Source organism: Rousettus aegyptiacus, unplaced genomic scaffold, assembly GCF_014176215.1.
Source record: "Rousettus aegyptiacus isolate mRouAeg1 unplaced genomic scaffold, mRouAeg1.p scaffold_m13_p_1, whole genome shotgun sequence".
NCBI classification, from domain to species: Eukaryota; Metazoa; Chordata; class Mammalia; order Chiroptera; family Pteropodidae; genus Rousettus; species Rousettus aegyptiacus.
In genome coordinates this window covers 74,608,114-74,617,969 of record NW_023416284.1, presented here as the reverse complement: position 1 = coordinate 74,617,969, position 9,856 = coordinate 74,608,114, and positions in this window count along the sequence as shown.

Sequence of the window (9,856 nt, the reverse complement as noted above, 5' to 3'; positions counted from 1 at the left end):
TGGTATTAGAAAATAGATTTATTGCAATGGCACCAATTAATAGCATAATTCTGTGTGCTGGGTGAAGGAGATGTAAAAATGTCAGAAATAATGAAAATGATTTGGCCTACTTTGACCTGAGTCTGATTGGGAAAGGATACCTTCCTCTCTGTCACTTTAAAAAACAGAATTGCTTTCATAATAGAGACTTATTTATTGAGATGAAATACTAGAGATCATAAAGAAGTAGAGAAAGAGAATGACCTGAGTACTTTATAAGGGACAGTTTATTGGATCAATGCTGCTTTGTCTTATTACTCCAAGTTTTCCCAAATGGCCTGTAAGTGATTCTTGAATCACTGTGATCTCAGCCTCACTATCCAGGAGTAGGATATATTAAAAGCTTTGACCTGTGCAATGAATCACTTGCTGTTTATCAAGCAAGGCTCCTCTACCTGCTCTGCTGGCATTTCTAGACAGTCTTTTTTATAAGTTATCAATTTTCTTTTTTATCTGGGTGAGATCTTCTCTGACTACTTCTTCCTTTATTAGATTGAGCTGATCTTCCTCTGTCATATTTTCTTAGCATTGAGAAAAAGTGTGTGTGTGTGTGTGTGTGTGTGTGTTTGTATATAAAATATATCACTCTGTATTGCAATTGTAAGTTAACTCCTTGCCATTCTGAAATGTACCATCTTTAACTATGTAGCCCCAGGATCTGAACCAGTGACTTACACATAGTAAAAGCTCAATAAATATTATTTGAATGAGTAGATGGTTGAATGATGAAGCAGTCATACTTCTTTTAGTGGAAAAGATCAATAAACCAATTTAATTTCTTTTAGGTATAAAAGAAAATTTATTGGCTCATATAGTTGAGAAGATAAAAAGGTACTGCTTCTAGCTTCAGGCAGAACTGAATTCAGGGATTCAGATTCTGTAATCAGGACTGTACCTTTCTTTCAATTCATCTTGGTTTGTCTATCATCTAGATTTGCTCTATTCCCATAAGTGTTCTCTCCATATGGCATAGATAGATAGATAGATAGATAGATAGATAGATAGATAGATAGATAGATAGATAGAGATAGATAGTTAGTTAGGTAAATAGATAGATAGATAGATAGATAGATAGATAGATAGATAGATAGATAGACAGACAGGCAGAGACACAAAGCCAATGAAGGTTCTAGCCCAGGGTTTCTCAATGTGGATTCCATTGACAATTTGGAATGAATAATTATTTGTTTTGTGAGACTATCCCATATATTACAGGATAGTTAGCATCCCTGGCATCTAGGCATCAAATGTCAATAGGGTTTCCATATATTGTGATTACTATACATGTCCTCTACACTTGCAAATGCCCCATATGGAGGCAGTAGAGCTTGTGGTTGAGAGCCACAGCCCTAGGCTTACTTTGATCATAGAGAAAACGGCCAGGCTCTCTGTCATCTATTCTCCATATCAGTTCTTCATAGGATTCTGATTGACTATGCTTGAGTTGTGTTTCTACTCCTGGACGAATCATGGGTTTCCATGTGTTAAAGAGTTTAGCATAGTCTGATTGGCCAATGTATTAGTTATCTATATTTGCATAGCAAATTACTCTAAAACTTAGCAGCTTGAAACATTTATTATCTCAAGTAATTTCCATGGGACAGGTATCTAGGAGCAGTTGTCAGGTGGTTTTGGCTTATGGTCTCTCACAAGGTTGCAGTCAAACTTTGGCCAGGGTGGCCGTCATCTCACCTGGGGCTAGAAGATCCTCTTCAAACCTTGCCCATATGGTTGCTTGCAGGCTTCAGTTTCTCTCTGATTATTGGGTATCTCACCATACAATCCCTCAGTGAGCTTGCCTGAGCATCCCATCAGTGACTGATGATCAGCGTGACTGATCTAAGAGAGAAAGAGGAGGGGAGAGAATAAGAGACAAGAAGAGGAGAGGAGAGGAGAGGAGAGGAGAGGAGAGGAGAGGAGAGGAGAGGAGAGGAGAATCCAATATAGAAGCCACCTACTTTTATAACCTAATACTGGAAATGTCATATCATCAATTCTGTTGTATTCTACCAATCACAAAGACTGACCCTAGTACACTGTGGGCCGATGCTACACAGAGTGTGAGCACAAGGAGGCAGGATGCTCGGCGGTTGTTTTGTAAGTTGCCTCTCTCAGGCAACAAGGATACAACTATGCTCATCCCTGTGCACGAAAGGCAAGATTATAAGGATGACAGTTCTGGAAAATCACAGGACTGGCAGAGAGGGGGTGGGGTGAGGGTGACGGGAGACATTTCCTAAAAGGAAGTCATGGAGTCTAAACAAAAAGTAAATGTCTGCCACATAAATATCTGAACTCACTCATCACCAACTCACTCAAGGCAGCGCAGGGGAGAAGATCTAGCGAAAATAGTGCTATGAATTGTTTTTTTTCTTTTTCTCTGTCTAGATCATAATTTATCCCTTAAGAATCTTTTTTGACTGTGGGCTGATGTTCCTGGTAAGCATTTATCTATGGAAAGGCTTTCACAAGCAATTCAACTGCTGATTTATAAATAGGTTTTGTAGATTTGGGGCATAGACCAATATTGGAGTGTCTCTTACATAAATTGCTCTGACAGCTGCTTACTTTCTCTCCAAAGTTCTCCTTTTCTTGGTGCTCTTTTAATTGTTTTAAAAAATTACTAGCAGTGAGAAAGCATCAGCTATATCCTGGTATGTTTTCATTAGAAAGAGGTAGGGTGCAGGACTGGAATAGCCCCAGGAAGAGGATGCAGCCAAACCCACTACAAGATGCAGATGACTATTCAAAAGGAGGTATTTTGATTCTGTGCATTTGGACAGATTTTCTGTAGTTGTGCTCCTCAGAGACTATGTGGAATAAGTAAGTGCTCTTTTCTCATTAGAGATTAATGGCATACAGAGGAAAGGTGATTTTTGAGACTTCAGACTTCAGTTGAAGTACTGCCAGCAACTGAGCCATCCCGACACCCTGCTGCTCTCAGTAATGAGAAACCACTATTTGTCTTCCCATCACCCTGCCAGCAAGAAGGCTGCTGCCAGGTATCACATAACCAGTAACCCAGACAGTTGGTTCAAAACTTGGCTTCTTTGGAGCCTTCCTTCCAAGCTTTTGGAAAGTAATAACAACAGTGTAGAAAAAGAGTGACTCAGAAGATGGATTAAAAAGAAGTCTTGCTAGGGTTTAATCACACAAATGGAGGAATGCATGCCGTTACTCTTTCAACTAATGAAAACAACGATACTGAGTGAGCGACCTCGTGTGACTTAAGCCTGACTTTATACAAGCCCTGCATGTCAAATTGGGCAGCCACAAATAGTGAATATTTTGTGCACTGCGAGAGAAGATGTCTCTGACTTGGGGCAGCTCAGTAGATGGCCACGCTGAGCCCAGGATCTGTCAGTTCTCTGGGTAGAGTTGCCAGGTATAGAGCGTACCATGCAGCATAGCAAAGGGGGCATATTTATGAACTGGTCTTTGCAGCCGGTCTCTGAAAACAATTAGACATTTGAAAATGACATTCACCCATATATATTTTGACTCTGATAATTTCCACCCCTTTAACTTTCCAGGTGGCCGAACAGACAAGAGTAGAGAAGGAGAAGAAACACACCATCGTTAGTCAATAAATATACTCTGTTTTCCTTCACTTTGCAACACAGACCAAAAGAAAGGGGAAGAAAGAGGTCATATATCTAAATTATTTGTCTTATGCTGTGTCTCACTGGGCTTGATGTTTTTGTTTTACATTCGCAATGCCCAGAATATTGGGGCAAAAGTTTATCTCTGGCTAGCTAGAGTCACAGGATCAGGGTACCAGAAGTACCATTTAGGGAGGGGATCATCGCTAGAGTAACGAATGAGTTATCGTTTGCTCGTATCTGTGTCCCTGTTGTTTTTTCTTATGGTTAGGGTCTGGCCGCTCTGTTCACTTATGTTCCTCGACCCATTTCCCTGCCTCTCTGAGTGGCCAATTGGCAGGGCTTATACAGAAAAGAGCTGATGGCAGCACTCAGACCATCCCATGAGACAGGTAGTTTAAAAAAAGGTTGGGGTCCCAGGCTCTGGGCTCAGACAGTCCTGAGTTCTGCTAGTTCTGTAAGTTTGGACAAGTTACTTAACCCCTCTGGGTGTCTATTTTCTTACCGGAACAATGGGGATAATCATAGTTTAACCCACAGGACTGTAGTGAGGATTAAGTCAGATAATGCAGATAAGGGCATAACTTGGGGAGGATTACTCTTCTTGTTCCCAGTGTGGGCCCTCCTCATAGGCTTGTCACCTTTCACAGCCCCATGAGCTAGCTCCCTCCGGAGTATAGAATGGCAGAGCTGAAGGGACTTTATTGCTTACAGGGTCCCCTTCCCTCCTTGGCTCCTAGGGGTCAAAATCCAGTGCCATTGTTGCTGTTGCTCAGTCAATCTTCTTTAGGAGAGGAGTTTGTAATGTTTCACATGCTCTATCTTAGAAAGTCGAGGGACTCTCAGTGCAGCCCTTGGAATTACTGCCCCCCTCCCCGCCCCAGTTTTACTGGAAGGAGCAGAGTTCTGTGAAACTGCTACATGATCTTTCTTGAGAAGGTTTGCCTCAGTAAAACTTTATGGGCTGGAGGCAGACCATTTATCCTATCATTTTACCAGGTTTTTGTTAAAGGAAGAAAGGTAATAATTGTGAAATGCAGCCCATGGAGAGTAAATAAAATACTTATGTCCTTAATAAGCTTTTCATTCATGTGCTTAATCTCCTGCTATGTATTTTTTCTTGTTTGTTTGTTTTGTTTTTTAAATGGAAAAATCATTTTGTCTATTTTTCTCTTCATTGAAAGACATTAAAAAAAGAAATATTCTGGGATATTTGGTCCTCTGTCCTTCTTTCTCCTGCCTAAAGCTCAGCTTCAATCACAGCAAAGTGGGGCAGCCAGGACCTAAAACCCAGTTAGGAATAACACAGGGCAGGAGCAGAGCACTCATACTGCCTGGAGCTGCACACAGTGGGGCAAGCTTTGCCATGTACCCCAAAACACTGGCATATACACAGAGCTTTATGCTAAGTGCCAGCGCACTCGTGCCCGAGTCCACCCCTGCCCCACAAAATTGGTGGCCAGCACCCGAGGTGCTGGGAGCATAGCAACGGGCAGGTTAATCAGGTGTGCAGGGACAAAACAGGCCTGCACAGCCCCTGACACATAGCACGGAGCTCACAGTCCCCGGGGGGAGGTGCAGGCATGAAAGGCTGCAAGAAACATATTCCTAAAAGCTGTCAAGAGTGGTGAAAGCAGAGGAGCAGTTGAGTGGGGAGCAGAAACGGGAGACTTATTCTTCCCTGGATAATAAGAGTCAAGAGAAGTCACTTGAACAAGGTGTTTTGGGGGGCTTTTCTTTCATAATCATATTTGAGACTGAACTAGGGGGAATAAAAAGAGGGTATGAGAAGTGGTAGAGTGGAGGAATTAGAACTATAAAGTAGCCCATGACCCATTTACCCAGGCCGCCTCTCTGAATGCTTCAGGGAGGGAGCCCAGGCTCTGCCTCCCCCGGAGGCCACCGCAGCAGCAGCAGCAGGGCAGTGTGGAGGCTTCTGCCAGGGCTCTCAGAGGGACCATGGTCATCTTAGGCCTGCGGAAGAGGGGACCCTTGAAGCCTAGTCTTCCAGACGCTACTCAGGTGTGGACTCCAGTTCCCCACCCCTGAGCCCAGCCTTTCCACCCATCTTTGGGATGATGATAATGTATTCCACTCAGCCTTCTGTTCACTTTCATTTGTACCCAGGACTAAAAAACTAGCCACGATTTTTGGTCTTTCAGCTTTTGAAACATTTTCCTTTACCTCTTCTTTTAGACAGTGTCTAAATGACACCACTAAATGAAACTGGAGCAGTCAGATCTATGGCCCTGTCTAAGGTTTGCAAATGAATGACAGAGAAGGTGGCTTCCTTCGCCCACCCACATATTTAATTCACTCAGGCGACAGTGAGCTCACTCCTCAGGACTGGCACATTAGCGACCTCACTCTAATAACTTCCTGGGCTGAGGCAAAAGTGACAGCCAGGCCTGAACTATTATGCCACCTTCATCCCTTGTGTGGTATAGACGGCCTCTGATGGCTTACCACTGAATCCGAGTACACCAGGGTGCTGAGCCTGGCACTGCAGCCTGCAATAATCTGGTTTCTCCTGCCTTTCTAGCCTCTTTCTCCACATGACCTTCACGTGGCCTATGTTCTAGTAAAACTATACACTCTTTCCTGAACATTCTCTCCATCCTCTCACTTCTGTGCCTTAACTGAAGGCACTCCCTTCGCTGGAATGCCTTTCCCCTACCTCTACCTGTTGAAAGCCTGAGGGACAAGTGCTAGTTCCCTGATAAAGCCTTCTGTGATTTCTGGAGCTGGAAGTGGTTCTGGGTTTCATTAGGACTGTCTGAACTTTCACCTCCTCGTCCATCTCAGACCATGATTAATCTCCTCAGCCAACATCTCTGGTGTGAATCTTTGGCTTTCTGGACTAATTTTTGTTCCATAAACATGCATGGAAGGTCTTTGAACTCTGAGTACTAGGTCAGATGCTGGCAGCATGAATAAGAGACCACATGTGTCTTTGAGGTTGTAAAACGTCTAGTGGAAGACAGGCAGGTAAACACCCAATTACGATGAAATGTGCTAATACACAGGAACAGGGTTCTGGGAATACACGAGTTGGGCAAGAGCCCAGAGCCATTGCAGTTCCCGGTGTGTCTAGAGAACTAGTGTGTAAGTGGACAGAAGAAGCATGTTTAAAGAAGTTGGAAAACCGTGTTTGTGAGGATTAATTTTATGTGTCATTTTGGTTGGGAAACACAGTACTGAGATATTTGATCAAATGTTATTTTAGATTTTTTTTTTGTGCAAGTTTGTTTTAGATGAGATTTAACATTTAAATCAGTGGACATTTAAAGCAGATGACCCTCCATATTGTGGGTGGGCTCCATCCAATCAACTGAAGTTTTAATAGGATAAAGCCTGATCTTTCCTGAGGAAGAGGAATTCTGCCAGCAGACTGCTTTTGGACTCGAGCTACAACATCAGTTCTCTGGGGCTCCATCCTCTGGCCTGCTCTAAAGACATTGAACTTGCCAGCCTCCACAATCATATGAGCCAATTCCTTAAAAGCAATCTCTCTCTCTCCCCCAGATATAGATATGGATATAGATGATAGGTATATAGATATACAGTAAGACCTCACTTGATGTTGTCGATGGGCTTTTGGAAACTGTGACTTTAAGTGAAATGACTTAGAACAAAACCAATTTTACCATAGACTAATTGATAGAAATAAGAGTTACATTACTATGGTATATTTCTGGTCACAAAAATATCACCAAACTTTTATGTAAAGACTCAAAACACTCTCACTATTAAACGTTAAACTAAATGTGAGCTATACGTACACTTAAGAAAGATTAACAAAAACAAGTAAGTTAATTATTTTCCAACCTGCTTATCCAGTTTAGGATTGTGGATGGCTGGAACCTACCCTGAAAACTCAAGGTGCAAGGCAGGACCCAACCCTGGACAGGTGTAGAGAAGAGACTATTTCACGACATGACCATTGTCTGTCCTGCCAGCTGGACCCAGGCCAGAATGGAGATGTCTTACCACAAACCTCCCCTGGAGACTGTCCGATCATATCCAGTGTTCATTCTCACAAACGTCAGTACCCCTCTCCTGCCTCCTAGTACATGCTGGTTCCTGGGATAGGCCATTGTCCTCACCTGGTCAAGCATGTAAAGTAATTTCCCATACCTGGTAGCATTCAGGTACTAGTACCCATGACCATCCTTTCATTTTTACCTTATATAATTCTTTGGTGCTTGGCAAGCAGCATGGAGAATATCTACTTCATCTCGCAGTCACCCAAGATGGCCCTTCTGTGTAAGTTTCTCACAATAAACTGTTAGTTGCCAGCCTCGAGTGGCCAGCCTTTTTTTTCAGTCTTTCTCTGCCCTATATGTATGACGGTAGATTTTTAGTCTTGAGGCTTTTCCATGAGTCAGTGTGTAGTAACTAACAGGACACCCTTCCAGTGTAGGGCCACTCACACACATACCTACACTTACTCCCACTGGGACAATTTAGACACACCAATTCGCTTAATATGCACATCTTTGGGATGTGGGAGAAAATCCACACAGACATGAGGACAACGTGCAAACTTCACACAGACAGTGGCCCTGGCTGGAATTCTATTGTTTTTTTTTTCTCTCATCAGTGTTATAATGAAACTATGCTGAATCAAATGACATTATTTAAGGACCTGCTGTATATATATGTGTGTGCGCGCGCGCGCACACACACACACCCACACACCCTATTGGTTTTGTTTCTCTGGAAAGCCATGACGAATACAATATTGATCCAGGACTGAGAAAGAGGTTGTGGGTCTAAAGGCTCCTTTAGTAAAGGAGCAGGTTCTAGTCCGTGCCCAATTGCGGCTGTTAGTTTTAGGTACTCAGCCACCTCAGGGTGCCCTGACCCTTCTTGGTAGCAGTAGGGTCCTGTCATGTCAGTCATCAGTTAGGCATTTTGTAATGTTTGGAAAGCTGTTCCTTTCTTTCCATTCCCAAACACTCAGATTGGTCTTTATCATCAGAAACTGCTGAGACCTGCCTCATCTCTCCTGCTCCTCCCATCTAGGAGATGGTTCTGCTCTGTCCCGCCTGCCCCAGGAAACTAGCTGCTGCATTCTGGAAGCTAAGTGAAGAAAGTGGGTGTGCGTTATTAGGAGTGACCATGCAGAAATGCTGGCCTACGTGGGAACTGTAATCATAGGCAAGTCCACATAGGGCTTGTTGAGTGCTGTCTACTCACCGATAGACTTTGAGAAGTGAGTGGCCCTCCACGTGGTGAGGTGGAAAGAACCAGAATATGGTGTATGAACTGCTGACGTTAGGACTTCCCTGCCTGGAGTGAGTGAGGGACTGGTACACAGAAGTGACTCCAAACTTCAGGGGCAGGGGGTGCTCACACCTGAGGCAGCTGGAGCCCAGAAGGTCACCAGTTCACATTGGTGAATATAACTTAATTCTATACCACACTGGTATATGGTTGAGGATGCTGATTTTTTTTTTTCCTATTGTCATCTGATCAGGCTTGGGAGCTGGAGGAGACCTGCAGTAGATGTGGCTGTGGGTGGCTGGAGAAGGCAAAGACAGAGGAAATGAGGCCGGGTTGACAGTTGTCCTGGTATCCTGTAGACTTTCTTAAATTAGCTATGGGGAGAGGAAATAGGAAAGAAGAACGAATGTCAACAGTCAGACTTTTCCATACCATCTGTGGTGGGAAGCAGAAAGCTGCCAAGAAAAACCACGTGCTAGAGCTTATTGTCAGAACTTGAAAGCAGAAGTAACATGCCATCCCGTTAAATTAAGAATTTTTTTTTCCATTCTTCTTCCTTCCTTCCTTCCTTTCCTTCCTCCTTTCCTTCCTTCCTTTACTTCCTCCTTCCTGATATCTCCAGGGTTCCTCTTTCACTTCCCCAGAAAGTCTTTTTGCTCCTCCGTTCTTCTCTTTCTTCTCTTTTCTCTCTCTTCTCTTCTCTTTCTCTTCTCTTTCTCTTCTCTTCTCTTCTTCTCTTCTCTTCTCTTCTCTTCTCTTCTCTCTCTCTCTCTCTCTCTCTCTCTCTCTCTCTCTCTCTCTCTAATGAATAGCTGGCTCTCTGGAACCCCAGGGTAATGGTACTACTAAGAAAATACAACTCTAAAAACGTGGGATAATAAGAAAGGAAGCACGTAGCTCCTGAGCCAAGATTAAGCTGAGTCACATTTCCTGGTCTAATGCAAGGAGGTGCTAACTGTGAGTGTAGAAAGTTTGATTTTTTTTTT